Source organism: Salvelinus sp. IW2-2015, linkage group LG32, assembly GCF_002910315.2.
Source record: "Salvelinus sp. IW2-2015 linkage group LG32, ASM291031v2, whole genome shotgun sequence".
Lineage (NCBI taxonomy): Eukaryota > Metazoa > Chordata > Actinopteri > Salmoniformes > Salmonidae > Salvelinus > Salvelinus sp. IW2-2015.
This window is the reverse complement of record NC_036871.1, coordinates 32789618-32798048: the sequence shown is the minus strand read 5'-3', so window position 1 is coordinate 32798048 and position 8431 is coordinate 32789618. Positions and strand designations below refer to the sequence as shown.

At 42.9% G+C, this 8431-nt stretch overlaps 1 pseudogene; it reads left to right on the top strand.

Moving 5' to 3' along the window:
• The first annotated feature begins 6730 nt into the window (after window positions 1–6730).
• On the top strand, window positions 6731–8090 carry LOC111957092 (C-X-C chemokine receptor type 4-like; annotated as a pseudogene).
• The last annotated feature ends 341 nt before the right edge of the window (window positions 8091–8431 follow it).

Genomic DNA, 8431 nt, shown 5'->3' with positions numbered 1-8431 from the left:
ATTAAAACTCTTTTTCAACAATTCCACAAATTTCTTGTTAACAAACTATAGTTTCTGCAAGTCGGTTAGGAAATCTACTTTGTGCATGACACAAGTAATTTTCCAACAATTGTTTACAGACAGATTATTTCACTTATATTCACTGTATCACAATTCCAGTGGGTCAGAAGTTTACATACACTAAGTTGACTGTGCCTTTAAACAGCTTGGAAAATTCAAGAAAAGGATGTCATGGTTTAGAAGCTTCTGATAGGCTAATTGACATCATTTGAGTCAATTGGAGGTGTACCTGTGGATGTATTTCAAGGTGTACCTTCAAACTCAGTGCCTCTTTGCTTGACATCATGGGAAATTCAAAGAAATCAGCCAAGACCTCAGAAAAACATTTGTAGACCTCCACAAGTCTGGTTCATCCTTGGGAGCAATTTCCTAATGCCTGACGGTACCACGTTCATCTGTACAAACAATAGTACGCAAGTATAAACACCATGTCCGTCATACCGCTCAGGAAGGAGACCCGTTCTGTCTCCTAGAGATTAACGTACTTTGGTGCGAAAAGTGCAAATCAATCCCAGAACAACAGCAAAGGACCTTGTGAGATGCTGGAGGAAACAGGTACAAAAGTATCTATATCCACAGTTAAACGAGTCCTATATCGACATAACCTGAAAGGTTGTCAGCAAGGAAGAAGCCACTGCTTCAAAACGACCATAACAAAAGCCAGACTAGGTTTGCAACTGCACATGGGGACAAAGATCGTACTTTTTGGAGAAATGTCCTCTAGTCTGATGAAACAAAAATAGAACTGTTTGGCCATAATGACCATCGTTATGTTTGGAGGAAAAAGGGGAGGCTTGCACACATCACAACCGTGAAGCATGGGGGTGGCAGCATCATGTTGTGGGGGTGTTTTGCTGCAGGAGAGACTGGTGCACTTCACAAAATAGATGGCATCATGGGACGGAAAATGATGTGGATATATTGAAGCAACATCTCAAGACATCAGTCAGGAAGTTAAAGCTTGGTCGCAAATGGGTCTTCCAAATGGACAATGAGTCCAAGCAAACTTCCAAAGTTGTGGAAAAATGGTTTAAGGGCAACAAAGTCAAGGTATTGAGTGGCCATCACAAAGCCCTGACTTCAATCCTATAGAAAATTTGTGGGCAGAACTGAAAAAGTTTGTGAGAGCAAAGAGGCCTATAAACCTGACTCAGTTACACCCAGCTCTGTCTGGAGGAATGGGCTAAAATTCACCCAACTTATTGTGGGAAGCTTGTGGAAGGCTACCTGAAACATTTGACCCAAGTTAAATAATTTAAAGACAATGCTACCAATACTAATTGAGTGTATGTAAACTTCTGACCCACTGGGAATGTGATGAAAGAAATAAAAGCTGAATATAATCATTCTCTCTACTATTATTCTGACATTTCACATTCTTAAAATAAAGTGGTGGCCCTGACTGACCTAAGACAGGTTATTTTTAATAGGATTAAATGTCAGGAATTGTGAAAAACTGAGTTTAATGTATTTGGCTAAGGTGTATGAAAACTTCCGACTTCAACTGTATGTAAATGTGATATTTCAGTTTATAATTTTTTTTTTTAATTCTAAAAATTCTAAAAACCTGTTTTTGCTTTGCCATCATAGGGTATTGTGTGTAGATTGATGAGTAAAAAAACGATTTAATCAATTTTAGAATAAGGCTGTAACGTAACAGATGTGGAAAAAGTCAAGGGGTCTGAATACTTTCAGAAGGCACTGTATCTATATAATGTATATTTTTTTCTCAGAAAACTTTGGGGATGGACAAATAAAACCACCCGTGGGCCACCAGTTGCGGAACCCTGGTGTGTGTTTGCGGTGTAAGCAGTGTGTGTGTGTGTGTGACGTTCGTTACAGGGGAGCCATATCCTGTACAGACATAGACTCAGACAACACTGACTGATGTCACCTTACTGTTCTCTCTCACCCTTAACCCCACTCTCTCTAACTTTCTACACCCTCACACATCTTTCCTTTCCTCATCCTATATATCTCTCTCTCTCTCTCTTTCTCTCTCTCTCTCGTCTCTCTCTCGCTCTCTTCTCCTCTCCCTTTCATCACCCATACTGACTCTCACTCTCCTCTCCTCCTCAGAGGCCTAATTAAAGACCTTCTGTACTTATCTTCCCACTTTGCAGCTACTCTCATTTCTCATGTACAGTGGCTTGCGAAATTAACCCCCTTGGCGTTTTTCCTATTTTGTTGCCTTACAACCTGTAATAAAAAAATTTTTTTGGGGGGTTTGTATCATTTGATTTACACAACATGCCTACCATTTTTTGTGAAACAAACAAGAAATAAGACAAAAAAACAGAAAACTTGAGCGTGCATAACTATTCATCCCCCCAAAAGTCAATACTTTGTAGAGCCACATTTTGCAGCAATTACAGCTGAAAGTCTCTTGGGGTATGTCTCTATAAGCTTGGCACATCTAGCCACTGGGATTTTTGCCCATTCTTCAAGGCTAAACTGATCCAGCTCCTTCAAGTTGGATGGGTTCCGCTGGTGTCACGACTTCCGCCGAAGTCGGTCCCTCTCCTTGTTGGACTCCAACCTAAGTGTATGTAAACTTCCGACTTCAACTGTAAGAATTCAGACCCTTTACTCAGTTCTTTGTTGAAGCAGCTTTGGCAGCGATTACAGCCTTGTGTCTTCTTGGGTATGATGAAGCTACAAGCTTGGCACACCTGTATTTGAGGAGATTCTCACATTCTTCTCTGCAGATACTCTCAAGCTCTGTCCGGTTGGATGGGGAGCGTCGCTGCACAGTTATTTTCAGMTCTCTCCAGAGGTGTTCGATCGGGTTCAAGTCCGGGCTCTGGCTGGGCCACTCAAGGACATTCAGAGACTTGTCCCAAAGCCATTCCTGCATTGTCTTGGCTGTGCACTTAGGATCGTTTTCCTGTTGGAAGGTGAACCTTCGCCCCAGTCTGAGGTCCTGAGCGCTCTGGAGCAGGTTTTTATCAAGGATCTTTCTGTACTTTGCTCCGTTCATCTTGCCCTCAATCCTGACTAGTCTCCCAGTCCCTCCCGCTGAAAAACATCCCCACAGCATGATGCTGCCACCACCATGCTTCACCATAGGGATGGTGCCAGGTTTCCTCCAGACGTGACACTTGGTATTCAGGCCAAAGATTTCAATCTTGGTTTCATCAGWCCAGAGAATCTTGTTTCTCATGGTCTGAGAGTCTTTAGGTGCTTTTTATCAAACTCCAAGCGGGCTGTGATGTGCCTTTTACTGACAGGTGTTTGCCTTTCCAGATCATTTTCAATCAATTGAATTTACCACTGGTGGACTCCAGTCAAGATTTAGAAACATCTCAAGGATAATCAATGGAAACAGGACCTAAGCTCAATTTCGAGTGTCATAGCAAAGGGTCTGAATACTTATGTATAATAAGGTATTACATTTTTATTTTTAATACATTTGAAAACATTTCTAAAAACCTGTTTTTGCTTTGTCATTATGGGGCATTGTGTGTTGATTGATGAGGGGAAAAAATAAATTTTATTTAATCAATTTTAGAAGAAGACCATGTTAACTCTGGCTCCTGAGTAGCGCAGCGGTCTAAGGCACTGCATCTCAGTGCTAGAGGTGCCACTACTAGACCCTGGTTCAATTCCAGACTGTATCACAACTGGCTGTGATTGAGAGTCCCATAGAGCGGCGCAACAATTGGCCCAGCGCCGCCGGGGTAGGCAGTCATTGTAAATAACTTTTTTTTTGTACCCCTCCACCACTCCCCTTCTTTGGAGGATAAATATATTTTACATATACACTACCGTTCAAAAGTTTGGGGTCACTTTGAAATGTCCTAGTTTTTGAAAGAAAAGCAKWTTTTTTGTCCATTAAAAAACATCAAATTAATCAGAAATACAGTGTAGACATTGTTTTATGTTGTAAATGACTATTGTAGCTGGAAACGGCAGATTGTTTATGGAATATCTGTCACGGCCGTCGTTGGAAGGAGACCAAAGTGCAGCGTGGTGAMCGTACATATTCCTTTTATTTTAGAAAATGACGCCAACAAAACAACAAACGAAGAAAACAACCGTGAAGCCTACAGGGCTAAGTGCCACAAACAAAGTTAACTACCCACACTGAAAGGAGGGAAAAAGGGCTGCCTAAGTATGATTCCCAATCAGAGAAAACGATAGACAGCTGTCCCTGATTGAGAACCATACCCGGCCAAAACATAGAAATAAAGAAACATAGAAAACAAAACATAGAATGCCCACCCCAAATCACACCCTGACCAAACCAACTAGAGACATATAAAGGCTCTCTAAGGTCAGGGCGTGACAATATCTACATAGGCATACAGAAAGAAGCCCATTATCAGCAACCGTCACTCCTCTGTTCCAATGGCACGTTGTGTTAGCTAATCCAAGATTATCATTTTAAAAGGCTAATTGATCATTAGAAAACCCTTTTGCAATTATGTTATCACAGCTGAAAACAGTTGTGCTGATTAAAGAAGCAATACGACTTCTTTAGACTAGTTGAGTATCTGGAGCATCAGAATGTGTGGGTTCYATTACAGGCTCAAAATGGCCAGAAACAAAGGACTTTCTTCTGAAAGTCGTCAGTCTATTCTTGTTCTGAGAAATGAAGGCTATTCCATGTGAGAAATTGCCAAGAAATAGAAGATCTCGTACAACGCTGTGTACTACTCCCTTCACAGAAATGCGCAAACTGGCTCTAACCAGAATCGCCTCTTCACTGTTGATGTTGAGACTAGTGTTTTGTGGGTAGTATTTAATGAAGCTGACAGTTGAGGACTTGTGAGGCGTCTGTTTCTCAAACTAGACACTCTAATGTACTTGTCCTCTTGCTCAGTTGTGCACCGGGACCTCCCAATACTCTTTCTATTCTGTTTAGAGCCAGTTTGCGCTAATTAAGAATTTGTTCTTTACAAAGGTTAAACTTTTTTATTTATTTTTATAAATAAGGCTGTAATGCAACAAAATGTGGAAAAAGTCATGGGGTCTGAATACTTTCCCAATGCGCTGTATATATATTATTTTTTGTGTGCAATTTTCATTGCTGGACATAAAAGACTATAAAAACACCAGGAAATCAGCTCCAAGTGATTTTATTTTTGAAAATGTGTTCCTAATTATTCACACGCATTTTAAATAGAGATGTGATTGTATAGAAATGTAGGCAAGGTTTGAAATTATTATGTTTTAGTCAAACATTACATCTGTTTGGGATTCTTGCGTTCAATTTGCAGTCTACAAATTATTTGTAATTATAGTCCGGCCCCCTACTATCCGCTCAATAAATAATCTGCCGTGGCTGAATCTAGTTGATGATCCCTGCTGTACACAATTCACACACTGGCTGTGGGTAGACTGAGCACCCAGAATGCAGCAAAGGCACCCTGCGCCTCCAGATCTCGCGCCAATCTTTAGTTGAGCATGTGGAGCATAGACTGGTGCACTGAGAGACAACACGGTAATAAGACACAGTGTTCCTTTAGTGTGAAAGGACCAGCAGGTATTTAACCGAACCGAGAATGGGAGGAGATAAGCATGTGACATTCATGACTATAATATCACACACGCAATCAGGGGTGTAAAGTACTACTTAAGTCATTCTTTTGTATCTGTACTTCACTTTACTATTTTTATTTTTACTTTTTTACTACATTCCTAAAGAAAATAATGTACTTTTTACTCCATACATTTTCCCTGACACCTAAAAGTACTTGTTACATTTTAAATGCTTAGCAGGACAGGAAAATGGTCCAATTCACGCACTTATAAAAAGAACATCCCTGGTCATCCCTACTGCCTCTGATCTGGCAGACTCACTAAACACAAATGCTTTGTTTGTAAATTATGTCTGAGTGTTGGAGTGTGCCCCTGGCTATCCATACATTTCTAAAACTAGAAAATGGTGCTGTCTGGTTTGCTTAATATAAGGAATTTGAAATGATTTATACTTTTACTTTTGATACATCAGTACATTTTTTTCAATTACATTTACTTTTGATATTTAAGTATATTTAAAACCAAATATTTTTTGACTTTTACTCAAGTAATATTTTACTGAGTAACTTTTACTGGGTAACTTTCACTGAGTCATTTTCTATTAATGTATCTTTATTTTTACTCAAGTATGACAATTGGGTACTTTTCCCACCACTGACGCACTGAGAATTCTCTCACAGAACCGAAACTCCGGCTACTCATGGAGGACTGTTCAGCTCTGTGTAAAAGGGACTAAGAGGTGCAACACTAAAACAGTTCTCTATTTCTCCCTCTCTCTGTTTATCTCTCTTACACACACACACATGCACGCACACACACGCACACACACATACACAGTGCAGCTGTACCCCCATATACACATACACTACATCTGTACAGTGAGAATGTGTTTAAAACATTTCCTCTTTACTTTGGTTGACTGTCAATTAGACAACAGTGTTATATCATCATGCTATTGCCAACAATATTATTCTCACAGATTTGATGTTAGGAGCCTAAACAATAAACAAAGGCACACACACACACACACTCAATATCCTGTGCCACTTTCAGCACCTGACACCTCGAAAACAGGAAAAGCGTTTCCACGGGACACAGATGTGTGTGTGTGCGTGTGGGTTGAGGGTGGAGCGAGTGAGGGYGCGGTGTTGGCACGCCTCACCGGCTATTTAATCTCACCAGGTACAAAACGAAAAGGGCCGTAAAGAACGGAGACAGAGAGTAAGCTGGCTCCATCATGTCCTATTATGAGGTACGGTTTCATTCAGTATTTAGACCATGTTAACAAACTTTTATGGGACTTTATATTACTGGAACATTTATTTCAGTTATCATGTTATTCACTTATCAGATTGTATCAGATTCTTAGAGTTTTGCACATGTATTTGCAAGTTTACTCAATTATCCTCTCTTTCTTCCTCTCTCTGAAGCACTTTGTGATACCAGAATCGGATTATGACTACAATGACACAAGTTCCGGTTTTGGTTCTGGCTTGGGGGATATCGGCACTGGATTTGAGGAGCCGTGTGACCGTGAGCTGCTGAGCCCAAGTGTGCAGCGTATCTTCCTCCCGGTGGTGTACGGTTTCATCTTCACCCTGGGGATCACTGGGAACGGCCTGGTGGTGTTCGTACTGGGCTGCCAGCGGAAGGCCCGTCTAAGCCTAACGGACCTCTACCGGCTGCACCTCTCCGCTGCCGACCTGCTCTTCGTTCTGGCACTGCCCTTCTGGGCTGTAGATGCTGCGCTCGGGGACTGGCGCGTCGGAGCGGTCATGTGCGTGGGCGTGCACGTCATCTACACAGTGAACCTATACGGCAGTGTGCTGATCCTAGCCTTCATCAGTCTGGACCCTACTTGCAGTGGTAAAAGCCACGGTAACCAGCACCACACACACCCGGCAGCTGCTGGCACGCAGGCTGGTGTATGCTGGCGCTTGGCTGCCTGCTGGTCTCCTGGCCATCCCTGACATGGTGTTCGCTCGGACCCAGGAGGCAGGGGAGGGGGAGATGGTGTGCACGAGGCTCTACCCACCGGAGAACGCCCCGCTGTGGGTGTCCCTGTTCCACCTGCAGACTGTGCTGGTGGGCCTGGTGTGCGCGGGCCTGGTGCTGCTGGTGTGTTACTGCGTGATTGTGTCCAGGCTGACCCGCGCCCTCTGGGTGGCCAGAGACAGAAGAGGAGGGCGGTGCGGACCACTGTAGCTCTGGTTCTCTGTTTCTTCCTCTGCTGGCTGCCGTACTGCATTGGCATTGCCGTGGATGCGCTCCTCGCTTGGAGCTGATCCTCGAGCTGTACGCTGGATCAGCCCTGGGGGTGTGGTTAGCGGTGTCTGAACCAATGGCGTACGCTCACTGCTGCTTGAATCCGCTGCTCTATGCGTTCCTTGGAGTGGGTTCAAGAGTTCTGCTCGCCGTGCCCTCACACTTACACGCACCTCCAGCCTGAAGATTGTCCCAGTAGACGAACAGGCGCCCTGACATCCACAACGACAGAGTCAGAGTCATCTAGCTGCACTCCAGTTAACAGAGACAATAGGCTATAGCCTAATATTATGTGTGTGTGTGTGTGTCGTGTGTGTGTGTGTGTGGTGTGTGGTGTGTGTGTGTGTGTGTGTGTGTGTGTGGTGTGTGTGTGTGTGTGTGTGTGTGTGTGTGTGTGTGGTGTGTGTGTGGTGTGTGTGTGTGTGTGTGTGAGAGAGAGAGTAAGGAGAAGTCTGCTGGTCAGTCGTTCTTTTTGTTTTGTCACCATTCACTGTTGTTATGGTATTTATGTATGCTTTTTTATGGCTCAACATGTTTGTAATAAAATGTACAAAAACATTATATTAGTCTTCACTAGTTTCTCTCATTGAGTGGTGTTATGGTGTGTGCACGTGTGTGTACG